The sequence below is a fragment of the Sus scrofa genome, chromosome X, assembly GCF_000003025.6.
Source record: "Sus scrofa isolate TJ Tabasco breed Duroc chromosome X, Sscrofa11.1, whole genome shotgun sequence".
Taxonomy (NCBI): domain Eukaryota; kingdom Metazoa; phylum Chordata; class Mammalia; order Artiodactyla; family Suidae; genus Sus; species Sus scrofa.
In genome coordinates, this window is record NC_010461.5 from 24407616 (window position 1) to 24435570 (window position 27955).

The window sequence follows — 27955 nt, forward strand, 5'->3', positions numbered from 1 at the left end:
CTTCAGACTTAGAATCTGCATTTTAAGAAGACACCCAGGTGATCATGCCTATGTTTCAGTGTGAGAGGTACAGAACCACATGTATTATACTATCCCAAGGTAATATAGAGGGCACAGATCTTACACTGAGCAAATATCCTAATTTATTTGTCCAGTACCTACTTTGTCCTTCTTTTCCCATCACGAACGCATCTCAGAATCCTATCCCGCGGCGAACTCCGGGACGCGGGTGGATGGTAGGAGATTCCCTTCCACCACCTACTCTTTGCGCCCCGCCCCCTCCCCCCTCCCAGAGAGCCAGCCACCGGCAACCTTCTCCCAAGCCCCACTCACTTCGGGAAGATTTTGCTCCTCCCCAAACTGAATGAGTGGCGGGATGGAGTTACCGCCTGAGGACTCAAAATTTACATACCAATACAGGCTGAAGCAGTTTGCAAAACTGCCCTTTAGAAACAATTATCACCTTGCTGTCTGAGGAGCAATTGCCTGGCACCCCGCTCCCTTTGGAAATCCGGCTTAAAGTGATAAGGAGAAGGGTCGTGAGTGTGTGCGTGTGTGTGTGTGAGAGAGAGAGAGTGAGAGAGACAATGAGTGTGAGGCAGAGAGATCGCTCACAATAACAAATCAGTTCTGGAGAGAAGAGATGAAAAGGAGGTTATCGACAGCGTGTCAGTTGAGGCGTCGTTTTCTGTACCATTTTGCTTCCTATTGAAATGGACCCGTAATTGTTATGTGGCTAACCCAGGACAGGGTAAGCGGCCGCATTTGGCAGTCTACTTTTGCCTGGAAGGACAGATTCCTGTTATTCGAGGCCTCTCAGGATCCTTTCCAAAAGATTCCCAGGCTTCACTCCTTCCTCTTCAGTCTTCTAAAAACTAAAACTCGCAAAGCGGTGGCGTTCTGTGGATTGGCTAGTACTAAAATATCCATTGGGTGGCAGTAACACTATCCTCTTTATGACTTGCAGCAAACCAGAGAATGCATTCAATCAAATGAACCGATCTTGTAGAAACACTGGAATCATTTATGCAGTGCAGTTTCTCTTTCTTGTTTTCGCTCCTTCCTCCCTGGGATATTTTGAGTGGATTGTGGCTATTAATCAAGATCTGATATTAGTCGTGGTTTCCTTGTCGTTTTCACTCAGGATTAGCATCATTCAAGGCAAACGCCAAGCTGCCCTTTTTCCCCCACTCTTTTTTTGAAAATCATTTTTGGGGGCTGCTGAAGAGAGCTAGGACCCAGGAGACACCTTCCCAAACAGCAGGGGTTGTGTGCTTTCACATAGCAGTACTGTACAAGGAAAACCCCGTCGGATCTGTTATTGCGGGATACTTGTGAAATATACATAGGATTCTTCTTATGGCTGCATTCCGGATCTGGAAATTTTACTTGGGGACCAAGAGGATCTGAAAGGCTACATGTACACAGAAGATTTGCCATCAAGACTCCGATTCTTGTCATAGAGCTCACAGACTTCCTCACTTACCGGCCTTTTTTTCCGTCATTCTTTTTAAAAAATTTCTTCCCTCTTTTTCTGCCGTCTCCTCTCTCAGTCTCTCCTTTTCTATCTGCCTCTTCTTTTTTCTCCTAGTTTTCTTTTTTACCCTCCCCTGCTCTGCACCTGGATTGTATCTTCACCAAACAATCGGGCACTTTGAGAACTAACTGGAGGCAGTTTTGTAGGGAAGAGCTGTATGGAATTATTTTCTTTTATGGTGAACTTGGCATTTGTGAATGGGTATCTTGTTCACGATATTAATTGCTAGCAAAAACAAGAAAAAGAACACAGGAGTAAAACGTGGATTTTTCTGAATACGCATTGTGATGACCAGCAATTACCTTGTCAACTGATATCCAGAGGAGAATAATTTAGAAGACTCTTGTGGGTAAGGTCATTTTATATATGCAAACCCATCAGTGGCGTGAGCAAACTTGGGTGCTTGTAATGGGAATGGGTTACTTGGATGATTGCTGCATCGCACTGATGGCTGTGATGTGGCCGTTATTGGCACTGAATGGAATAACTGCAGTTGGGTGTGTTGGTGTGTGTGCGTGCGCGCGCGTGTGTGTGTGTGTGTGTGTGTGTGTGTGTGTGTATGTGGGTCTGTATTCTGAGTGTAATTGAAAATAAAGCATCTCTCCCTCCTCCAATTATTTTGATATGGAAGAGTGTCTTGAATTAATTCTGTGTAGACACTCTTTGTTTGGATGCAATATTTGTGGCTCCTGTGTTCTGGAAGGGGTAGCAGCCGTGAAAGGAACACTTACTGAAGAGCCCTATTTCAAATGAAACGAGCTACTCTTTATTCATTAAAAGAAATATGTTTTCAACTCAGTGCAGCATTCTGCTGCATTTCACAGCCGCAATGGGACCAGGGACATCCCACTTGTCAAGTTCTTAAACTTTAAGGCGATAATCATTGTTAATTGTTCTCTAGGTTGTGATTATTGAAGATTATTAAGTACCTTGGGCTACTTTTTTTTTAATCCACTGGCTTATCATTGGAATTTTAAAAGAAAAGAAAAGGCTGGAAATGATAAATAAAATAGAGAAGAATAATGTGATATTATTTTCAATATCACCATAAAGCTTTCTTAAGTTCAATTGCCCGGTAATATAATTATTTACCCAATACCCTATATAGCTGAAGCTGTGACCCACGTGCAGGGGATCAAAGGTCTGGAAGCAGAGACCATCCTTTTATTGCAATGCAGCCAGCTTTGGAAATGCAGGCAATTACACACTTCCCTTAACCTTAAGTTGAGGATGTGTCCTATCTGCTACATCTATTTTACCCTTTTGGTAAAAAGTTAAGCGACTAGAGCACCAAAGATGCTTAAGCATATTCTGCCTGGGAAATGGGATAAAAAAATCAATATCGATGACGTGGTTCAGTGCACTGTACTGCAATGCTAAAGTCCCATATTCGTTACCTATGAAGAGAGAATGGAGCATTTACATGTTATAAATCTCACCTGGTAGATTGATCTGAAGGGGAGGGGAGAAGATATGTGGATATGAAGGAAGATGGATGGAAGTCGTGTATAATCGGTGATTATGTAACTTCATTACATCAGCGAGCTTCAGTCAACGATAGTGAGATGAAATGATTGTATAGAGAGAGGCTTCACCACCCTGTTAACTTTTGAAGGCTTGTAACAGCTAACAGAGGAGGAGGAGAAGGGCAGCCAGAGATTAGTTCCAAGGGTCCTGTAAACCCTGATCTTTGTGACGAATTTAGCATGAGTTTTCTCATAGTGAGTTTCTGGGGGACAGCAGATCATGTAAGCTTTAGGGCTGGACCAGAGCAATTTTAGCCACACCCGTGGAGAGTCAAAATGAGTCCGCTATGTTTCACAAGTGCCCCATTGAGTAATTGGGACTCATGATCCCAGCCAAGGTCATAGTTCTGTACCCTATGATTGAAATACATGACCCCAACTGAGTAGAAAGTTAAGTCCATTGAAATGAAGACTGTGAATGGAATGACTATTTGAGATCCTCTCTTGCATTTTTTCTGGCAGAGCTTGATGCAGATTTCAGTCTGGTGATTCCCTCAGTAAAAATGATTGCTTCCACACTGTGTAGGAAACGAGTGTTTTGGACCTTTTTCTCTGCCTTGACAACCTCTTTCTGGGCCATTTTAACCCTCTGGGAAAAGAGAAGTTAAAAACCTTCAGGGGTAATGATATATGGTTAAATTAAAAAATAAATGGTGATGAATTCATTATTAATACAAATCCCAGAAAAAGAAAAAAAAAAGAGCAATCCGTTTTCAAGTTTTACTTATAGAATGGCTTAAAGGACATGTTGCAGCCGCCTGTGAGTTTTACCATGAGATGAGATAAATGTGCTCTGCTCATGGTACAGAGGAGGGAACACTGCAGAATAAAATGTCATTTTCCCCTGATGTTTTATTTGGAGCTGTGATTTTCTTTAAAAGAAGATACACATCAGATCCTTTCGGCTTTCTGCTGTTTGAGGATCTGTTTTTCCCTCAAAAGATTATATATTCCTTCAAAATGAAACTCTGCTAATATCCTAACCCTGTTGAATTAAATCATCTCATCATCTAGTTGTGCTATTTCCTATTTCTCTTTACATTTATTCTACCAAAAAAAAAAAAAGGTTAAATGACTTTTCTGTCATGGAGATGAGATGATTCTTTCTGCTCCTATGGAGGCAGGTGCAGGATCTCTGACATTCACTAAGTAACTTTGAAAAGATCTGCTTACCTCAAACCAGAATGGTGGAAGGTGGAAGGAAATTTGGAGCTCTGATATTTGAGATGACTTTCTTATTTCTGCAGGACATGCCCAAACATTGATATATTGTGCCAGTGGATTTGGAGGTTTGGTGTTCATATTGTGTAGGAAATTGGATGTGAAGTTAACTCCTGATTCCTTCCTTCAGGGGTCAGGGTAGCACTACAGCTGCTTCCAGGCTGTTAGTCTCCAACTATGTGCAGAAATAGTCTGCAGTGGGTTTTCCTGTGCTCCTTATTTTAATGTTTTATAAATGACTTCCACAGTTGTTTTCTGACATAAGCCACATGTATGTTACCAAACAAGGTGTATTCTAGAGGTTTTAGTAGCTCAGTAGTGGAAGGAAATAATAGCAGAAAGGAAAAGAAGTCTCTCAAAAAAAAAAAAAAAAAAAAAAAAGAGACACTGGCCATGAAACATACATACGCATGAAATTCTATCCTTTTACTTGAAGACAATATATTCACATTAGGAGAGATAGTTTCAGTCATTTTAATGGTACTTTATAACCTGTTACTTTCTTTTGGATGAGGATTATGTAACTGAGGCAGGTTATGGCATTTTTCTTAAGTAACTCACAAATCAATAATAAAAAGCTTTGCTTAATAGGAAAGCGTTTAAACGTGAAGGCAGTGAATAGTTTAAACTATATTGTCTATTCTTCTATTTTATTGCCATTTTTCAGCCCATCGTATGTAGTTTGATTAGAAAATATTCAAAAAAAGGAGAAATATCATTTATAAATATGGAAAGCCCTAATTTTGTTTCCTGACCAGTTATTTCAGCAAAAAGTGAGGAGATTTAGCTGATAAGTAATGATAGGATTTCTAAAATTCAAGAACAATTTAAAATGGATTTTTATTTTGTTGGCAATGTATGTGAACACATCATGTTACTGCTAAAATGACAGATAAGATATTTTTTAAAACAACTTTGAGGATTAATTTCAGATTTCTATTTCAGAACCTTTTAGTCTGTTTAATATATACACTGAATGCTTGGGATATACTTTGTCTTACAACAAATAAGATCTTTGGTGTTTAGCAAAATCTCATGTTTTTATAAAGCAGACTAATTTATAATTTGTGGCAACCAAAGCACCCAAGTGTTGATTAATAAGATTTAAAAGTAGCAAGTTTACTGGTAAAGCTCAATCTCTAAAAGCATAATTATAATGGTACCGTTGGGACAGCTATAGATAAGGCCGTGTCAGCATTTTTATTATTAAATTCCAATCCTTTTTCCATTAGTTGTATCAGGAATCTCAAAGAGGAAGGAGCGCAGCTCTCTGAGACATCCAGGTATTACAAGATTCAAGGCTGAGTCAGAGGCCCTGAGTTGCACTTAGGCTCTGTCATTTCCTAGCCTTGTGACTTCAGACCCCGCATTTTCCCTCTCTGTATTCAGGATAATCATTTAAAAACAATAGAATAATTACATATTGCACTAAAGAAATGAGATTTGTGTTCAGTGCTTACCAACAAGTTATGCCGTAGACATATATGGAATTATTATTAGTAAGGGTTCCCCAAAGTTACATGAATTGCACAGTGCATTTTGTTCTCTTGCCCTTTTGTAAATCTTTATAGGCACTTTCTGGTATCAATTACAGTTATCTGGTTGGTACTGTTCAGTAAGTAACACAGACAAAAGCTTTGGTTACTAACTTTCAATCAGTACTCAATTTTTCCCACAGTATTCATATGGGAATATAGTTGTCTTAAGTAACTAAAAAACAAAAATGTTGCATTTGAATATCATTCAAAGAATGATAACGAATGTTTTTGTGTGTGTTTTAAGTTGATTGCTTTCATCTTTCTTTCTTTCTTAATGCTGCTGAGTACTTAGGTGTTTGTTTAGGGGTACCAAGAATATACAACCAAGGTTCACAAACAAACTTGATGCTACCACTTAAATTGGGTCAGGTGACTTGATCAAAATCTACCTCATATATCACTTTATTAACAAAAGCATAATGTGTTTGAATACTGAGATAGAGGACATAAGAATGTAAAGATAATAGGTCTGTTCTGGAATTCACTAGTTGCAATAATTACTAATGTTCTTTAGGGGGAGGCAATCCCCCATGTGTCACTTTTTACACTGCATTTCTTCAGTGTTCCTGTATCTTAACACAAATCTCTTTACATATATGAATTTAGGGCACAGTTAGTGATATGACCCTCCATGTATGTTTTTAAGTGGCGATAATCAGGTTAAAGAGTAAGTTTTCATATTTTTGGTTATGGCAGAATTGGAAAGTGGAAAATTAACCCTATAAAAAGTTAATATACGTGGATCAAAAATAAAGAACTTGCCTGCTATAGAGCAACCTCCCTTTTTTAACTTCCAGTGTCTTGCTTTTCACATTAAGGTTCCCCGGTATTTCTTTGAGATGAATTTGATCATGCCTGCTTATCTGACTTCATTGATGCCTATAAATAGCAAGCATTTTCTTGGTTTCCTATATTTTAAAAATGCACATTCTTCAGGTCTTACAAAAATGCTCCAGATTTGCAAAGGAATATTAGAAGATTGTAGACAGCCTTGTTTATTTGACAGATTCTGCTAATCACCTTACAAATATGCTTTCAGTTTTCAGCCAGAGAATGCTACCCTGCAGTATCTTACAGTGCAGAGAGCATTCCATTACAGGCTAACCACATGGCTCGATGGAAGGATATGTCTTTGCTGCTTCCCCTGCCCAGTGACTTAACAATGAAAGATCCTTAATTGATGGGCTTTTTAGGTTTCCCTGTGTTGAAACAATATGCAGGTGCCAAAATTCTAAGACTCCTAAGGCTTTTAGCTTACAGAAGGGATGACTGCCTGGCCTGGTGTTGCTTTCCTATCACACAATCTGAAATTGCCAGGCAGTGAACTGTGAATAAAGCAGAGGGGAAAAGCAAAGCACTTTAATATTTTTCTTCTGAAAATCTGCTCTCCCCTGTCGTTGTATTACAACATTAAAAGTAATCTTTTTCATGACAATCTATTCCAAGGGTATGTTATAGTTACCATGTTCATATATATAAAGTACAGTCAATAGGACTAAATGAGCTATTTTGTTCATATAAGAGATATAAGTCTAAGAATATATATTTAAGAGTAAAATTAGATTGTATTTTTTAATACTTCTTAAGTCAGGAAATTGTGTGAGGTTGGACTTAAGAAAAAAATGAATGGACTGTGAATTGTGATCATATAATTATAGATTTTCACTCTTTCAATATGTTGATTATGTAGCTGATACTTTATGTGAATTATAATTATAATAAATCACTGTATGAATAATCATAAAATTATTCATAGTGGTTTATTTTCTCATGGCTGATCAAAGTGAGTTAATTGGTAGGTTCTTACCCTGTCAACATTTACGTGTAATACAACTGTGACTTAGTATAACAATCTTCATCATTTTCTTGTATAAAGTTCCCCTTTTTAATTGAAAAAAAAATTGGAAGACCACTTAATCATAGTTGTAATTTCAGTATCAGTTGAGTGAGAAAATGCCTAATAATACTAACAAAAAATTAATACAAATAAAATACTTTTTAAAGATGAATTAATGTATAGTCACAACAGTCTTTATTATATCTTTGAAATATATTGTTTATCTACATAGGAAACTTGGTGTCTATCACAATTCTAGACTCCTTGGAGTAATTCCCACGGTTCTGGCAAATAGGAGGTCTGTATATCTGAGCCCAAATACTTGCATTTCATATGCACATGAATTATGTTTATGTTACATACAAAATGAAAAGGCTGATGAACATGGTGGTGGAATGTGGATCAAAGGAGTTGGATTTTTGGATGGATGGACTTGGAGTGTCCCATTTCCTAAAAACAGACATTTAAAGTTCCAACACAAGTAAATTCACATTCACATTTTGGTGTCAACTATTATATTATAAAATTATCTAATATTACAAAAATATTTGCATTAAAAAATAAACATTTTTATTGAAGTCAAAATGAAAATGAATTCTTATAAACATAGCCAGAGATGATTACTATGGCCTTGTAAAAGTCTAATGAAATTATATAAAATGTAGGAGTAAAGGATGCCCCATTATATCATTTTAACCAACAAGGAAATTTTGAACCAGAGGAATGAAATTAAGTTTTCAAGATCTCACAATTTCTTCCATGAGACATGATTCTAGTTTCTTGATATGACACAAGCCCTCAGTTTAGTATTTTAGTTTCATATGTCCTGATTTTTTTATGTGACATATGCACATAATTTTAGTGCATCTAATTTTTTAGCTCATTTTATTGACTTGTGATCACTCACATGGTGCCCCACTCAAAATTTATACACACTTTACTGTTCTTGACCTCATTTGCACCAGGTCACTGATGAAGCCTCCTTGCCTTTTCGTACTGTTGTCTTTCCCATTAGCAGGGATCTGCTCTACGTTGGAGCCGGCTCTCTTCCTGACTTCCTGCACAGCCCCTCTGGACATCCCTGGCATTTAGAACTGTCATCATACTCTCAGTGTTGCATGTTATCTTCTTGCTTTCTAAGTCCCCCACAAAGGGGTCTTATCAAAATATCTTTTAGTCACATTTTATCTTACTTTGAAAATACGGATTTTCGTATTTCATTTCTTCATCGACAGAGTTCCCCTGTTTATATAGATAATAATAAACCAACTTGGGAATAATGAAGACAGTATTATTTTTATCAAATGTGCCAAGTTATCACCACACAGCTACTAAGGGAAGGAGATACAGTTGTGTGTGTGTGTGTGTGTGTGTGTGTGGTGTGTGTGTGTGTGTGTGTGATTTTTGTCAAGGTGTTTAATATATGAATCCTATGCTAAGGGGGAAAAGTTTGCTGCCCTTATATTATAATAGTGACATTTAGAGAAAATATGCCATTAGCCATTAATTTTTTTCTGATCCAGGAAAAAAAATATCTTCAGTAGACTTCATCGTAGATGTTAAGGTGGGGTGGGGACTGTGGAGACATACTTTTATTCAGGCTGGGTCTTGGCAGTGCCTTCTGTCTGCCTATCATACCTATTTGAAGAAATGATACTGGCTATGAACACTGTGATGTTCCCAGCCTCTCCGCCAACTTTATTTCAGAAGGAACACAGCTGGGGGAGCTAAACACAGCAGTAAAAATGGAAAACCGAGAAACTTAGAATGATATCAAGTATTTGTGTAAACAAAGCTTCGTGTGGCCAAGGGAGAAAATGTGAATGTAACAAATGAATCTGGTGGCTCTCAGTGCTTGGCTTTTGAATATTTCTGTTAAAGCCCCTAATTGTTCTCACCAGGACAGAACTCCCTAATAGTACTCAAGAGGCTCCCAGCTCCATAGTGTGCAGAGTAAATGCATCTGAGGGTTCTTTAGAGGGGTGGGCTCTGCTGCTTTCCGTTGTCGGGTTCTCCTCCAGGGCCCAGAATAGCACCATCACAAAGCTTACTGCTCTGTCAGTGGGTGTGCTGCTTTCCAGGAGGGAGCCAGGAGGAACCACTTAGCTTAGCTCCAGGAGGCCAGTTCCTGTTGGGTTTCCTATTTCCAGGGCCAGGCACTGTGCTGGGCATATAGTAGGTTATCAGTATATCAGTGTTACATGAAAACCGTTAAGTGTTTAGTGACAGTAGATCAGCTTTTAGTGTTCTCCCACACTCATGCTGCATTGTAAACTGAGACAAATACTGCTGATTGAAGAAAGTGAAAGAAATTTAGTAATAAGTGAGAGAGATTAATACTAAGTAGTTTGCAACCTAAAAATAGAGGGAGAACAAATGGCCAAACCTTCCTTCCTTATTTCCTCCCTCCCTCTTTCCCTCCTTCCTTCCCTCCCCCTTTCTTCCTGCTACTTCCACCATAGATATTTGAGCACCTTCAGTGTGCAGGGCACTAAAAGAGGGCCTGCAAGAATATAGGGATGAATGATGCCATATGTCTGGACCCAAACAAGGTTAGTTAGGGGTAGGAGTGTTATCAAAATCCTATATAATTATAATTCAAGGTTATCTGCTATGTATACTTCTGAGAGAGGTGTCAAGTATGGTACAGGCTCAAGGAAGGGTCATCACACAAGTACTTGGAGGAATTAGGAGAGGCTTAGTAAAGAGGGGGATTTGTGTTAGACTTTGAGGGATTCCCATTGGTAGGGAGAAGGTATTACATTTCAGGCAGAGGGAAGCTCAGGAACAAAGCTATTGTAAGCACGAGCAAGTGTATTCAGCAAAAAGCCCACCTTCTACTTTGCTCAGAGGATGGGGTGTGCCATACAGAAGGTAAGAAGATCAGGGGGAGCCCCAAGTCTCCAGGTCTGGCAGACAGGAGCCAATGGAATGAGGTTTGATGAGCATAAGGAAAACAAGACATATAATTACCTACTCAGATTTATGATTTAGAAGAAAAGGAACAAAATAAGAGTCTGTATCTCCAGAGTATTTTGATTCCCAGTTTTGTGAATTTCCCAAAGACTCCTCCTGAATTCCATCTTCATTCCAAATGTCTTCATGTTGAGCTTCTGGTCTCACATCCATCATGGGTTATCTTCATGTCCTTTCTTCTTTCCTCCTAAGACTAAACCACTGTTAGCGGGTGCTACATAAATACAGAGGCCAACGTTTACAAGTACCGCATAAGGCAACATTCTGCAATGAGACTTGTTCAAACTATCTTTGCTTAGTTGTGTTAGAAAGTTGCCACCCATCCTAGCAAAAATGCTATGGTTTAAATGTAACTCTTCAATGAGAATGTTTACAGTTTCTCTCTTTATGTGATGGCAATAGCAAATAACCCAAAAGGGCAATTCAGTTGAGAGGAAGAAGTGGGAGAAGGCAGTTGGAGAAAAAAGGAAAAAGCAAAGTGTTACACATAATGTAATGGCAAGGTGGAAATAGAAATTCATAATGTTTTTATATTAAGATTACATACAAAAAGTATATTGCTTTAGAATATACGTTCAATAATTAAAAAAAAAAAAACAGGATTTATCCCTAGCATATGTAAACTCTTTGTTAACCAGCAATAAATATAACAATTTTGAATTATAGCTGGAAATCAAAAGTGAGTCTCCTAAAATTAAGAAAAAACCTCATTTTAGTGGAGTTTGAATTCTCTCCTTATCAAATATTTTGTCTATACTTCTAATAAGTAGAACAAAAGACACCAGTAGGGATGATTGTTTTTTCCTTACTTTTTCTGATTACTCCATATTGGAAATTCTAGTAAGTTGGGAAATAGCCAAACATTGAAGATAAACTGGAAAGGAATGTGACTTACTTGGGCACAAGCTAAATATTAAGTGCTTGACCATTAGACTTCAACTAGAAGAACAAGTTGCATAATCTAGCTGTTGTCAAAACTCACCTCCTTAGCCCTGAGGATTCTGATTCAATGGAGGAATGGAGCACAGGAATTTATACTTTTAAAAACTTTTGAGGTCAGTGGGACACCAAGGTGTACCTGGAGAGGGCTTTAGCAGAACACTTTTGATCTCTGTCAGTATTTCCTTCCCCTTCCTAACATATCTTACCATGGACATTGAATGCTTTCTCAGTATTCTCAAAGTACCCTACCAACCCAGCTTTAACTTTTGAGTTTGAAGCCCCTTTCAACCACTGTGGCACAGGCTAAGATCCTCATATGCTCAAATTCTGGTGCTGCAATAGACATGACTCACATGATTTTTGTGCAGGAATCGTGGCTTATGCTGGCCCTTGATAACTACTGTTCCTCAGTCCTATTAAATTAGCAGAATTCTCCTTTCAATATGCATTTTAATTGATTAATTCCATGTGAATGAATAAGAAATGCTGTTTGAGAGCCTTGTCTTTTGTAAGGATTGTGCTTAGGATGGGCTAAAGATGTTAAAGTTCTTGCCATCAAAAGAACACATGTGGGGAAGACACGTGTGTTCCGTTGGTTTCCCTGGAAAGGGAAGGTTTCCTTGCTTCTGAAACTGATGGCAGCATGCTTGCAACTCTAGTCTTTACAGATCCTACAGGCTCTTCAAATTTTTCCAAAATTAAGTCAAGTGTAGGGACTTTCTTATTCCCATATTAGGCAGTCACTGGCTATGGGCTTCCCCTTGGGAGGGGGTATAATCTTGAGCAAGATATCTTCCTGCAGCTGCTGAGGGCAGAGCCCAGTGAAGGACTCAGCTATGAGCCATCAGCTGTAGGATGGGTACATTGGCCATGAGAGGGGGATGGAAGGAATTTGGAAGCTCCGACTAAGACATTTTATTCCTATCTCCCTTGAACCATGCTGCAATGATTCCTTAGGAAATACTGGGAACTCTTAAATACTTTTTTAAAGGGATAAAGACACTAAATACTACTGAGTACAAGGCTTTGCTTCCTGTAGTTACATTTCAGAGAATGTGGTTTTCCGAGGAATGTAGTTGAATCTATATTATAATTACTCCTGTTAGAAGCTACCAGACCATCAGTATTTAATGAGCATCTCCTATGTGCCCTGGACTTCAATAGGGAGAAAGGAGGAAGTCAAAAATTGAGGCCCACAGTGCTACATATGACTGATTTTTCTTTGGTGGTTATGTGCTTGACTCTAAAGTTAAGGGGAGGAGTTGGTAGGAGGTCAGGGCAGGAGCAAGAAAATGGAGCAGAGTAGTAGTAGGACCAAGTTGTATGATTTCCATAGATAATAAGAGAGTTGTTTGGGTTGTGTTGGACAAGGCTGTAGAGATAGTGAAATTTGGCAGAAGACAAGAATTGATGAAATGAGTGGTAGTTAAATAATGACTTTAGTAGAGAGCAGACAGATTGAAAGCAGTCAATGATTTGGATAGGAGGGGTGGGGGTGCTAATTTAGAATATGATGAATTTGAAATCATAGGAATAATATATCTGGGAGTTCAATTTTCACTGAAAGGAAGAGTTTTATATAATACTAATCATTTTTCTGTTATTGAAAATATTACTTTTTTCCTTAATGTGAAGGAAGTGCCATTCCTTTGTATTTTTAAATACTTTCTTCAGCCCTAGTGAGGTGAGAGGAGCCACATCTGTTTTTCATTTCCTATAAAGGTGTTCAATCAAGTTGAATATGCTGAGACTATGTGTGCCAGTGTTTTTTTTTTTTTTAAACAGGTGGCTTCATCAAAAGGGGCAACCATTTATCAAATCATAGGAAATTTGAATATGAATGACCTTAGTCCACCTCCTTGGAGATATATAAAATCTCTCTACTATAACTCAAATAATTAATTATCCATTAACTGATGTTCACTTTAATAAAAAACTGCTCTGACAATTTTTCCCCTCACTTGACCTGACTTTTGACTAGATGGTCAATACTATTCAGTTCAGCAAATCCTCCCAGATTATCTAATTTCTCCCTGCTAAATGCAAGCACAAGGTTAGAAAGAATTCACTCATTGTCAAAGCCATTAAAGATGTATGCTACTAAGTATTTAAAAAGATTTGTCTTAAAAAAAGGGGGGTTCTTAGCACCACCACTGCGCCTGCTCTAAAATGGTTGACCATTCCTTCTCTGATCCTGGCATGACTTTTGTATTAAAACAGAGTTTTTGGGAGTTCCCTTGTGGCTGAGTGGGTTAAGAACCCTAGTAGTCTCTGTGAGGATGTGGGCTCGATCCCTGACTCATCCGTGGGTTAAGTGTTAAGGTTCCGCATTGCTACAAGTTGTGATGTAAGTCACAGGTGCAGCTCAGATCTGGTTTTGCCCTGGCTGTGGCCAAGGTCAAAGCTCCAGCTCCGATTCTACCCCTAGCCTGGGAACTTCCATATGCTGCAGGTGTAACCATAAAAAGAAAAAAGAAAAATTTTATGGTATTTTTAAAAGACCAAGAGCACAATGAAGGTAATATTCCTTTTCCATTACAATATTCCCCTTGTGATTATAGAGGTACATGCTTTATTTTTTCAAATACACATTAGTAAGCTTATTAAGGAGATTTCAACATCTCTATGTATTCATTTTGTGTTTTTTTCATTAAATATAACTTCATGTCTTCACACTCACGGTGTTCTGTTTTCACTGTTTACATCACGCTATTTGTGCCCAGAATACTTTTTCTTTATCTTCATAGACCTGAGTAAATTGATTTTAGCTTTGCCACACAGAGTGTCACATCTTCTAAAGTGGGTAAGTCAGGATATTTTAAATTTCCTACTCAAGAGCTATGCAGATGGTATGGAAGATGAGTGATACCTATTGGAACAGACTGTGTATTAGAAGGTATTTAAGCTTCCTTTATATTTGTAAGTAAAAAAAAAGATAATTACTATTTCCTATTTCCAAGTTAAAATCAGTGTTAATTCCTTAAGATCTTAATCAGAGAAGGTATGGGTTACTGCTCTAGGTATCTTCCTTGGACTCTCCCAGTTTCCTGGAATCAGAGCTTCAAATCCTAGTAGATCTATACTCATCCTTTATTAGTTCTAGCCCAATCTTACTAGTCTTATTTTTAGTTATAATGTTACTATGGCTATGATTACAAAAATATAAAAAGAATATATATGATAAAGCCTCATCTTGTGGCTTTAGCTCAGATTTTGAAACCTGAAGGATATTAAGAAAATTGAGAATTCAGTTTAATATTTACTTAAGTCACTGAAGTTAAATAGACCTACCTGAGAAGTCCCTGCCAGCCCGAGAAAGAATTACACCACCCAAAATGTGTATTTATGTATATACAAAATTTCCTTTTTGAGATTCTCAAGGGTAATTGGAAATTATTTAATACTGAAAGACAGTCTCTTGGAAAAACTAGTTTGTATGAGACCTATTCTAATTTCACTTTGAGAATATTCAAGTGTGGGGTAACTTAGGACAGTGCACAGAATGTGTTGAATTTTAACCTCAGTGTCCAATCAAAAAAGAGCCATGTAGACCAGGACACTGACCACTGAAAGTAATAACCAAGGACCATGAGGCTCCTGGCAATACTGTGAGGTATATGGATTTTGCCTATGATGCACTTCAGCCTTCAGTTTAAGTAACTTTCTACTTTACTTGTTTTCCAAGTGCTCACTGAAATAACTCTGATTTCTGAATGCTAAGTGTTCCCCATGACAGAGAAACTGTTTTTCTTAGGAATATTGTGTGCTCTCGAGCCACAACTAGCCATGTGTTTTTTCTCATCAAATTTACCATTTTAAAAAACTTACTTCTATGTGTCTCCACCATTTGAATGTGAGGCTGAGTGGACAGGACTTTGTCTGTCTGGTTCACCACATATTTTTGGTGCCTAGCCATAGGCAAATATGACTCAGTAATTATCCAAGGGAGGAAGGACGGGAGGGAGGCAGGCAGGCAGAAAGGCAGGATCTCCCAAGGTGTCCTGGTCTCAGCAAGATAATAGGAGAAAGAGGAATTTAATGAATAACATAGTTAGCCCAGCTTGGTTGACATAAGGCATTAGCATTGCAAAGGTTTTGTTCATGAAGCAGTATTATTTATATACTATATAATGTCTATTCCATCCCTCAGGTCAGAATATAGGCCCATCATATGCCCAAACTACCAGGTCAGTCAGTAAAATACCCAGGATGCCAAGCTTGGAGCTTAGAACCTGCAGCCAAAGGTTTTGGTTACATCAATAATACAAAAAAACAATGTTTAAGGACCATTAATCTGACAATAATTTTTAAGGTGAGCAAAGCAAGAATAGAATGAATGGAACCTATATTTAGGCAGCTACTGTAGTTTCATAAATTACAAGATGATAAAACATACTTTTTAGCCTCATAGCTTTTATTCCTACAATTTTTTGCCTTCATAGAAGTATTCATTAAGAAAAAGCTTTTTAAAAAACAGTGAATTTTTCATTTTTATTCTCCTTCCTATGAGGTTTTTTTTTTTTTTTTTTGGCAGTGCCAGCACCATGCGGGAATTCCCAGGCCAGGGATCCAACCCCAACCACAGCAGTGACAATGCTGAGTCCTCGCCCACTAGGCCACCAGGGAACTCCCACTCTCCTTGCTATTATGAATATACTTCTCCTGATTGCAGAAGATATTACGATATACTAGACTTGACATTAGAACCAAGGCACACCTGAGTTCCAGTTTTTGCTTTAGCATTTATTAGTTATCTAATCTTTGACAGGTCATTTAGTCATTTCAGAGGTTTGGTTTCCAGATCTCTAAAGAGAAAAGAATGCCTACTTTGTGAATTTTTGGGAAAAGTAAAAATAACATTTGTAAATGATACAGTGCAATGCTTGAGAAATAGTAGCCACACAATCCCCAGTAATCCTTGTTATTGTTTTTATGTGTTATATTGTTAAAATATAGCCATTAAGAACATTCTTTAGTTTTCTCCTATACCCAAAAGTCAGTTTTCTATCCTTATCTCAATTAATCCATGAGCAGCATTTGTAAAATGGAGCATTCCTTCTCCTTAGTCCATTTTCTTCACTTGGCTTTTAGATAACACCAGCTCTTGGTTTAACTTCTTTTTCATTGGTTGCTCCTTTTCGATTTCCTTTGCCAGTCTCTTCTTTCTTCACATTGGAATGTCCTATGATTCAACTCTTGGTTATCTTAGTCTACACTCATCCCTTAGTGATTTCATCCACTTACATGGCTGTAAGTACTATTGCTATCACTTCCTCCTAAATTTATACCCCCATCTTGGTTTTTCTCCTGAACTCCAAATACATATGTCCACCTGGACATTTGTTACTTACCTTGTCCAAAAATGAACTTATCTTTTCCCATTCAAATCTACTCCACTTAGTTTCCCAATCTCATTTAATGTCAGTTTTATCCCTCCATTTTTTTCAGTCCAAAAATCTTGAAATCATCCGTCATTCCTCTCCCTCTCTGCCCACCATATCCAGTGTGTTATCATGCCCCTTTGGTACTATTTTCACACATATCCAGAATGTAACCACTTCTCATTGCCTCTACTCCTATTGCCTTTGTTGGAGGCTCTGCCGTATCTTTCCTCCAAACTCTCTCTGCCATTGCTGTCTACAACCGGCTCTCCATACAGAAGCTACAGTTTTCCTTTGAGAATGGATGTCAGGTCAGGTCACTCTGTTGCTCAAAGATCTGCAAAGATTGCTGGTTTTACAGAGAGTAAAAGCAAAATACTTACCATGGCCTAGAGATACTGACCTACATCACTTTTTTGACTTCATTTCCCCTGCTCATCCAGCCATTTCTCAATTTCTTTTACCCTCCATCCTCAACTTGCTATCCTTTGAACGCGATAGTTGAATCCTTGCCTTAGGACCTTTGCACTGACTATTCGCTTTATGTGGAGCATTATTTCCCAGAAGTCTCAAGGCTGACTTTCTCACCTCCATTATTTTTGGCTTTGATGTGTCATTTTGGCATTTATGTGTCATCTTCTCCATGAGACCTACTCTGACCACACTCTCTAAAATGGCAACACACCCACCTCAACACTCCTTATTGCCTTATTCACTTCCACTTTTTAATTCTTTTAGATATCTCCTACCTTCTAACATTTTGCCTACATTACTCCTTTATTATGCTTATATGTTATTGTTAAAGTTTTAACTCCACAAGAGCAGAATCTTTGTTTAGTTCACTGAGGTATCCCAAGCACCAAGAAAGGTGTAAATATGATGAAAGTTTGTTAAATGAATATATATATATATATATATTTTGTCTTTTGCCTTTTCTAGGGCCACTCCCATGGCATATGGAGGTTCCCAGGCTAGGGGTCAGATCGGAACTGTAGCTGCCAAGCCTACACCAGAACCACAGCAATGCGGGATCCGATCCTCGTCTGCAACCTACACCATAGCTCACGGCAATGCCAGATCCTTAACCCACTGAGCAAGGCCAGGGATCGAACCACAACCTCATGGTTCCTAGTTGGATTCGTTAACCACTGAGCCACAACAGGAACTCCAAAATGAATAAATATTTTGTAAAATAGAAATAATTTTTTGTACCTAGTGATACTGTTGTGAAGATTTAAATAGGATGATGCATTTAAAGTATTTTATCACTGGGCCTGACACATATTAGGGGCTTAATTAATGGTGGCTATTATAAGTGTCATGACAGGTAACTCACATGATATGTAATAGAAATCAAAAGTATTATGTTACAAACTCTTTCAAATTAAAATTTCACTAATTAGCACCATGGGAAAAGAATATATGCTCTAGAGATAGACAAACATGTCCTATTTTACCATATTCATCTAGTTATAGTTGATGGCTCACATGTGTCAGTGAAATCAATCGACATGATTTTTCTTTAATTTATACCAATTAAACTTGGTGTAATTTAAAAAGTTACTGGTAATTAAATATCCTCTAACATGGAAAATTTTTAAAAAACTGCAATAAGATTATTGAGAGTACCTAAGAGTTAAAGAGCTGACAAAACATGACACTCCTACTATGCATTTTAATGAATAACTGCTTTTCTTTTTTCTTTTCTGTTTGTTTTTAGGGCCACACCTGTGGCATCTGGAGGTTCTCAGGCTAGGGTTCAAGTTGGAGCTGTAGCTGACGGCCTATGCCACAGCAACGCAGGATCCGAGCTGCATCTGTGACCTATGCCACAGCTCACGGCAACGCCGGATCATTAACCCTCTGAGCAAGGCCAGTGATCAAACCTGCATCCTCATGGATGCTAGTCAGATTTGCTAACCGCTGAGCCACTATGGGAATGCCTCTTTTTTCTTTTTTGTAGATTCCAGTAACAATTTGGATTGTTCAATATTTTCAAGTTTTTTGGTTCTTTTTAACGTTTTTAAATAGGAAAATAATTGTAGTGTATTTTTAGGTGTATCACAAATGTAGGTTTTGGTGTACGGGATTCAATAGAAAATATTTTTCTATTTTTATTTGTGAAAGCACAGAAAAATAGTTATAACTGGAAGCCTTTTGTAAGTCAAAACAAAAAGTATTATTTCTGACTATTGAATAGATGTTATCATTTTGTCTCTTTCCCAATCATCAGTTGCCTATTCTAATAAAATACATTCATTTTCTTATATTTAATTCATATAGCTTAGTCTTGTCTAGAAAATTTACAAATGTTTTCCTGACTGCCAAGCCTTGTGTAATTACATTAGATGACAGCATATACCCATAGTTTATTCTGTGGATCTCTGGCTATACATGCAGAGACTTACATTATGTCAAAGGTGAATGGCACACATATATTTTTATTTTTCTGTTAAAAATATTTTAAAGATGTTGACTTTGGAATTCACTAAACAGTCAGTTTGTGAAGAAATCTCCTGCCATTTCTTCTCATTCTTTCATTCTCCTGGGTGTTCTTCATAGAACATCATTTCATCTCTCCAAGCTTGATATATTCAGATTTTCACCTCTTCCTGCTAAAGTTCTTTAATATTTTTACTACCAGAAAGAGAGTCAGGAATGGAAAAAGGAGGAGGAAAGAGAAGAATGGCAAACTTCATGTTATTGTTGCCTGGGTGCTACCTTAGATCTAAACACTGTAAGTTTTCTCTTAACAAAAAAGAACCACTTTTTCTAACGTTTTTATTGCCACTCGTGCCTACTTCACTTTGTTACTCCTCTGCGGTTGTGGGTGGAAGGAGTTTGACTATTTCAGAATAGTTACTGGTGGGTGGGTTCAAGAATCTCTAGTGGGTTGACAAAAAAGCCATGTTTATATAGATAGTGATCCTTCTATTAAAATCCTGAGAGTGAGTAATATTTAATGGCTGTGTTCACCACGCACATAGCAGAGTCCATCTGTACAGGAACCAACAGTATCTGAAGAGAATTCCATGGGGGCTTTGGATTCCTGCAAAGGGTTTGCATGCACGCATTTTAACCTCCAAAATTTGATTTTGTTACTTGGTAGACACAGCTTCTTTCCAGGGCATGACATGGGCCTGAATGCCTAGGGGTCTGTACAACAAACTGTGAATCTGTCAAGATGTAGCTTTCCTACTTCAGCACATCAAAGCACACAGCTTGGGGCCTTGGGTATTTTTTTTTTTTTCTTTTCGACTGCCTCCACGGCATGTGGAAGCTCCTGGACCAGGGACTGAACTGCACCACAGCATTGACAACACCAGATCTTTACCTTTCTGAGCCACTAGAGAACTCCAGGGCCTTGGGTACATTGCTTTGACTATAGAGGTATTGCATTTATGTTGATTGGCTTTATATTGAGATTAGCAATGGTAGTCACATGATCTACATAGATGCCAACTGAGTATATTCTCTTCTTTGATTTTGAAGTCCAGTATTTTTATATTTTGAAATATGGAACTGCTTTAGACCAGTGAAGCTATGTACACATTGAAAGCACCATTAAACTTAGAGAACATTTCCTGTGTGGCCAGGCCATCAGAAATAACCGGCCTTTCAAAACAAGAAGATTTCTGCTAGTTGTTCCTGAAAGACCAGTTGTCTTCAAGTGATATTTAGATTATCATAAATTGTAAATAGATATAATTGTATTCTCATTTTCTGTCTTTTCTGTACTCAAGAGAATGTCTTACCTTAATCTTTACCACTTACTTTAATCTTCAGAGATTGAGTAATCACTGCTGTTTACGACCCACTGTATTAAAACAATTCTACTATCAAAACATGGGATTTCGTAGCAACAAAATGTGTACAGCTGAATCATAACTTTTGTAAGCAAAGAGCCGGTAGTCAAGTTAGCTATATTGTTTTGTAATTATCATTCAAAAACTCAACATATGACGACAATTAAAAGTCTAAATGATTTGAGATAAGAGAGCCCATTTAAAAGAACATTTACTTTCATTTTATTGGCAAGTTTAAGACCGACATTTAAAAGCCCAAAAATGGACATAATTTAGGATGTGCATTTTAATGAAGAAAGTAGAGAAAATGCTAACTGATTTGGAAATAGATGTATATCTTTTTAACTTCTATAAGTGATGCAACTCTGTAAGTGCTGATTTTTTTTCTTGTTGTTTAAAGAATGAAATCAAGTTATATGTAATGAACAGTACCAAATGCACACTGGCACTAAGATGTGAGTGTTTTAAATAAGTGACATATTTTAATTTGAAATTTTGAATCTAATATAAAATGCAAGTTGCAATAGTCCTTAATGTAGGAAAGGGGAAAAATGTAGTGATTGAGTTTGTGAAAATTGTAAATTGGGCAGATCTAGCCAGCTGCAGTGATGAACAAGGCTTCCTTTATTATTGCTTCAAGAAAAGCTATTGAGTGGCTAGCACAAAGTAGCTGCTTGAATGCGGGAATATCCAATATCCCTTTGAGAGGCGTATTTGATTATACTATTTCCCTCTACCCTCTTGTTTCTAGCTCTCCAAGTTCCACAAAAAGTCCCCATGATCACTGTTGTTGTTATCCTTGGTGCTGTTTTTTGATCCCTAGGTGATGCTACTGACAACTACTGTTATCTATGTAAAACGATCTTTATCAGTGTCTAACTTCATACCTGACCCTGTTCCTTTGTTTAAAATCCTCCCATAAGTCCTTGGTGCTTACAGGATTAACTATAAAAGGGTTAGCCTGACAAGTATTTTTTTACAGTCTGGTTCAAGAATTCTTTTTTAGCTTCACTTCACACTCTAGTCCAAATGGCTTCTCAGCATGCATATTCTTTCCTCAGCGCTGAATACACACACACACACACACACACACACACACACCCTCTAGTACCGGCCTTCCCAGTAATTTCTGCCTGGAAAACTCTTACTCATCCTTCAATACCCGTGTCAGTTGTCTCTTCTGTTAAGCCTTCCTCAGCTTCCCCATTAGAGTGTTACCCTACACACCCAATGATCAGAATACAAATTCCTAGTAAAGCACTTATTTTACTGTAATTAGTTTATCTGTCTCTCCTGTTAAAATGGAAGCCTCAGAAAGGCCTGAGGCATCTCTGAAAAGACTGGCCCAGAAGAGTGCTCATCATAATAGATCCCAATGAATAGTTGATTGATCAAATGGATCTTCACTTGTGGATTTTGCACAAACTGAAGTTGTGGATGCCAATTCAATGTGCAGAGCTGGAAGCTGTTTGCAGCTCTTTGAGTCAGTTTTATGGTCTGCCAACACATTCTTGGTTGTTGTACACCCCTCACTGATAGGATTTTTCCCAACAGTACTTGGCTTGATTAAAGTGTTCACAATTGTTTTTCATCATGTCTCCCCCCCTCCCCGCCCCCCGGCTCAACTTTCATTCTCTTGGTTCCTGTACAGCTGGCTGCTAGGACATCCTGTTGTTACCCATTCCCCTCCTGTGCCTTGCCCATCCAAGTAACTTTGTGACAAAATAGGCTAGGAGATAGGCCAGTTTCTAGCATCTTGTTGCTAGTGATCCTGTATTACAGTAGGCATTTGAGTGGCAAACCTGGGCATACTGCCACAGCCAGCAGTGAAGGTGAATGCATTCCAGTGCCGTTAAGGATAAAGGCATGGAAGTAAATCCATGCAGGATCGACTTTGTCAGTGCTCTCTAATAAAGGAGATTGTACATGCAAAGTACACTGGTAGCAGTGAGTATTGCTTTGTTACTTACAGTTCTAGATAAAAGAACACCAGTATTCTTCACCTGAATTGCTATTTTAGCAAAAAGCTGATGTTAGCGGAAAGCACTGTATCTTCAATATATATGTTGTCTGGCTCTGCTCAGCGCCAGATAGCTGAAGGGTATATGGTCCTACAGGTTAGTGCTTCTCCAACTTGAATTGCATTGAAATCACCCAGGGGATTTTGATTCCATTGTTCTGGGATAGAGCCAAGATTCTGCATTTCTAAACTCTCAGGTGATACCCTGGTACCCATAGTGCTGCCCTGAGGACTCCACATTGAGCAGCTTAGATGTAGAGGGGAGAGTGAGCTCTTTAAAAGACAGTGGTGGCTGGCCAGCCGTGTTTATGTTGGGTACTTCAACAATGCCACAGGACAATAAGTGCCCTCCCTAACACAACATTCAACCAGTGCTCCTGTCACCACATCATGTTAATGCAGGTTGTTACTGATGATGGAAGCATCTCTGACTTCTCCCTCACACAGGGCTCTTTGTAGAGAAAAGAAGAGGTTGGCTACCCTACCACATCTTTGATCAACGTGATTTAATACATTAAAAAAAACCAAAATATATCACTCTCATGGTTTGAATGTCTCTGCTGCAGAAGAAGTGAAGTTCAATGGCCAAGAGCTTAGGGGTTCTGGTGAACTTCCACAAGGTCACCTTTTTCCACCTAACTCTCTGAGAGGGCAGTAGTAGGCCTAGGATTTAGTGAGCTCCTGCCATAGGGGGATGCTGTGTCTCAGGGGCTGGAGGTTTAAAGAGGCCTAAAACATAATCTCTTCCCTGAAGGAGTTTACCAATTATTCCATTAAAGGATCAGCTTTTTGAGGGCAAGGTTATGCCTTATTTGTCATTATATTCACAGAAGTACATAGTTAGTAACTGCTTATTAACCAAAACGCTCCTAAAACACTAACATAAGAGAATAGATTGTTAAAGATAAATCATGACTCACATTTACAACATAGTAGAGTTTCAAGTGGCATTTACGTGCCACCTTTAGTCTGTAAATCAGAGTTTCCTAGTCCTGCTTTAAAGACATAAGTGTGGCCCTGGGTTAAGGGCCCTATGAGCACCAGTAGCGCTCTGCTTGTCAAACCACAAAGGGCACCCTGGACTTTTCATTCTGTTTCTATGTGTAATATGATATACACTGAATAGCCACTAAATTTGGCCATACAGGAAAACTTCTCATAATAGACATGAGAGAAGAAGCAGGTAGCTGTAGAACATGAGGTAGAATGCTATAAGGGCCAGAAATGTGAAACAGAGATGATGTAGTGGTCAGTCAACAGCCCATGGCCTCAATCCAGCCCACCACCTGTTTTTGTAAATAAAGTTTTATTGGACCACAGGCATGTCCATTCATATTATCAATGGCTGCTTTCATGGAACAACTGTGGAGTGGAGGAGTTGTATGATTTGCAGAACCCAAACTCTATCCCCGTAAGAAAAAGTCTGCTCCCCTTAGAACTAAGAATTAGGTGCATTTCTTTCTTTCTGTTTCTCCAGCTTTATTGAGGTAGAGTTGACACATGCATTGTGTGAGTTTAAGGTGCACTCATATTTGTGGGTTTAGGGCTACATGTCAGAATAAAAGAGGCCTTCCAGCTATGGCCCACCACTCTACTGTTCCCACTGCTGGCTCTTTCCTGCTCTTTGATGGGCCTTCTACACATTTGTTCATATCCAAGTTCCATTCACCCTCCCCACATCCCTGTCCCACAAACACCTGTACCTTGACCTTCCTTCAAGGATATAGGTACACCCACAAGCATCCTGAGGTATGGCCTCAGGAAGTCAACCAAAGAAAATGCCCACTGAGGCCCTAATAGTAGTAGAAGAGACCAACCAGGGCCTGCTGAGCAGGACATTTTAAGTTTGGGGTTACAGACATGTTTTGGAAGTTTGGAGACAAGGGTTATGAGTACATACCTCCCTGGATACCCTAGATTCCTGGCCCCATGGACAGTGGCAGGGCAGGAACAGGGCCAGAGACAGACCCTGTCAAGGGAAGGATAGGGAAGAGGTCTCTATGCCTGGTCTAAGGCTGATAGTGCTAAAGAGTCTCATTTATTTTTCTTTATTTATTTTTGCTTGCAACTATGGCATGTGGAATTTCCTGGGCCGGGGATTAAACCTATGCTTCAGTTGCAGCCTGCAGCATAGCTGCAGCAACAGGGATCCTTACCCCCATGCTACACTGCAAGGGAACCTAAAGAGTCTCATGGAAGCTGGGGATTTCCTGCTGTGTACAGCAGATTAAAGATCTGGTGCTGTCTCTGGGATTCTGATCCCTAGCCTGGGAACTTCCACATGCCACAGGGGTGGCCAAAAAATATAAATAAATAAATAGGCAAGGGGAGTATTAGGAAAGCCTTTTAGTTAAGTGTTATATTGTGACTTAAAATAAGAAATATATATGTGATCTTTAGTCCCTTTTCTGGCACAGAGTTCCTAAAACCCTAGGATTTCCTAAGTGAGGAGCACGACAAATGTCTTTTATTATGTTAATGGGGCAAGTGTTAAAGAATACCTTGGCTGTGTAGTCAGTGGGGCAGCTGCCTGGTTAGAGGATGGGAACTTTCAATCCCACTCCCCAACCTCAGAGGAGGGGAGAGTGCCAGAGATTGAAGCAATCACCAGTGGTCAATAAGTTAATCAAACATGTCTTTGTAATGAAGCCTCCTTAGAAACTTAAAGGATGAAGTTCAGAGAGCTTCTGGGATGGGGGTGTAAACCATGAGAATGGGGAGAGTGGTACACTGGAGAAAGCATGGAAGCTCCACACCCCTTCCCACATACCTTGCCCTATCCATCTCTTCCATCTGGTTGTTCCTGAATTCTCTCCTTTTAGAATAAACCTGTGATCTAATAAGTAAAATGTTCCTCTGAGTTTTGCGAGCCTCTCTAGCAAACTCAACATCCAAGGAAGGGTCACTGGAACCTCTGCTCTATAGCCAGTCACTCAGAAGCACAGGAGACATCTTGGACTTGCTGATTGGCATCTGAAGTGCTGAAGTACAGGGGAGTGGGGGAGAAGGAGTCTTGTAAGATTAAGATTGAGCCCTTTACCTGTGGAATCTAATGATGTCTCCAGGTAGATAGTGTCAGAATTAATGTTGAATTGTAGGATACACAGCTGGCATCCAAGAATTGCTTGGTGGGGTGGGGGAAACCTACCCTTCCCACATTGATTTTAGGAGTGCAGAACCCAAAGATTAGGCTTCAGTGATTGTGAGAATTTTGTTATGCGTAAATGACAAAGAGGTATTCCAAGGAACGAAAATTTTATGAGCAAAGTCATAAAGATGAGAAAGGTTTAAGCACTGGTAGGAAATGGCTAGAAAAGATGGATACTTTTACCTATGAAAATACATAATAGCTCATTTTATCTTCACAACCACTTCATAGTCGGATAGGCATTTTTCTTTTCAGGGTGTGAGAAGTTGAAATATATATCAGTTAAAGTCAGAACCTGGAAACCTGAATGCTTGTTTCAATGCCAATACTATCAACTACACCTTGGGCAATATTTCTACCTGTCAGTTTGGAGGATCAGTGGCTGTTCTAGCCTAGATCTATGAGTCTTAAGTGTGTGGAGAGTATCACTGCTAATCATAGGAATTTGTATGATTTAGATGTGTTGGAGTGGGATTTGAGAGAGAAGGAAAAGAAGGACCACCTGTAAGGGGAGAACCAGTGCAAAGTCTAGAAAATGGCTCAAGTTGCTTTTATTTTAAGGTTAGACTTAAATCAAATGACATAGTTAATTAGTGTCTGAGCTGGAATTAGAAAATAATCCTCGTGACTTTTGGCTCTGTGTTGCTTGCCTTCTATTCTAGACTTGATAACTAGCCATGTGGCACCAATGTATTTTACCAGTGGGAAATAAGGGATGTATCAGCGGTTTTCAGGTCTTGGTGAAAACAATAATCTCCTGGTGAGCTTCCTAAAAAGCTGATTCCTTGGCCCAATGTGAGGGACTCTGATTTGAAGGTCTGCTCAGAGCCTGGGAACCAGCCTTTTTTAAAGCACCAATGGAAATGTGGGTGGAGGCAGTCCTTGGGATTCATTTAAGAAAGCAGTGGCTTACAGTTACTTTCTTTCCTTTTGGATGGTAGCTTCCACCCAAGCGCCTGTAGTACATGAAGACCTTAGTTCTTTCCAGCTCTTTCTCCTGAGAAGAAGACCGACTTGTGCTTACCCATTCACGTTATCTTGCTCAGTTCCACTGAGGTCTGAGGAATGCACATAAAGGAGACTAGAGCTGGAGTCAACTCAGGCCAGGAGACAAAAGGTAGTTATCTGACCTTCTCTGATTTTTTTCATTGCCATACTCTAACTCTCTGAGCTAACCAGCCATCCTTCTATTGGAACTCACCATGGAGACAGATTAATTTTAACTCTGAGAGAACATGGGCTTTTCAACACAAGTTAAATTTAGGCTGGCACAGAACATTACAGAAGCGTCAGGTCCTCAGAAATTTATTTTAGCTCCTAAACTTTGAGCTGCTACTAATGTATGCTCCTCATACTTTCTCCTGGTCACTCTTACCTCTTCTCCTCTGATCACTGAAATGGAGAAGGTAGGACTTCACCAACAGGAAACATGGAGGTCATCTGTGAGCAAGTTTCTCCTAAAAGATCACATTGAAAGTTAATGGGGAAAATAGACCATATGCTTTGGGCTCTTAAGTAGACCCTACCTAAGTATTTGTGCTTGTTTGTGGGGTTTTTTTGTTTGTTTCTTTTTTTGTTTTGGTGGGGCTGAAGATTCTTACTTTAAAAGGAATATCAAATATATTTTGAAATAAATTTCCATAAAACAAATGCTCTTAAATTTGACCAAATGGAAAAATTTGGGGGTAGAAATACTGCATGCTTCCATCTGTAATCATTTTCATTTTTCCTGTAACTAAAGAGTGTACACACACATACACACAACTACTTTTAGCAGATATTTCATTAAAATTCTACACAATCTAAATGTTTATGAGACTTTTTCAAGTAGAGAAATTAAATTGATACCTTATTCTCTTTCATTATGGCTACTAATTTGCATGGATAATTTTTTGTATTTATGACTAGAATACGAAATTTTAAAAAATCCATGATTTTCAGTGCTGGAGTCATGTCCAGTGTAAGTGGATTTATGATATTGTGATTTATAAGAAATATATATTTGAATATTTGGATGACCAAA

General features: G+C 38.7%; 1 protein-coding gene across 2 annotated transcripts in view; it reads left to right on the top strand.

Annotated features, from left to right (window-relative positions):
- The window catches only part of IL1RAPL1 (interleukin 1 receptor accessory protein like 1), a 1403038-nt gene continuing 1375559 nt past the window's right edge, over positions 477-27955 (top strand). The window contains exon 1 of one of the 2 annotated variants that reach the window (XM_003360251.5): positions 477-1886. The gene's annotated coding sequence lies outside the window, so the exon portion shown is untranslated. Of the gene's footprint in view, positions 1887-18879; positions 27050-27955 lie in introns of those variants that run through there. The other variant, XM_021080209.1, reaches the window with a different exon arrangement.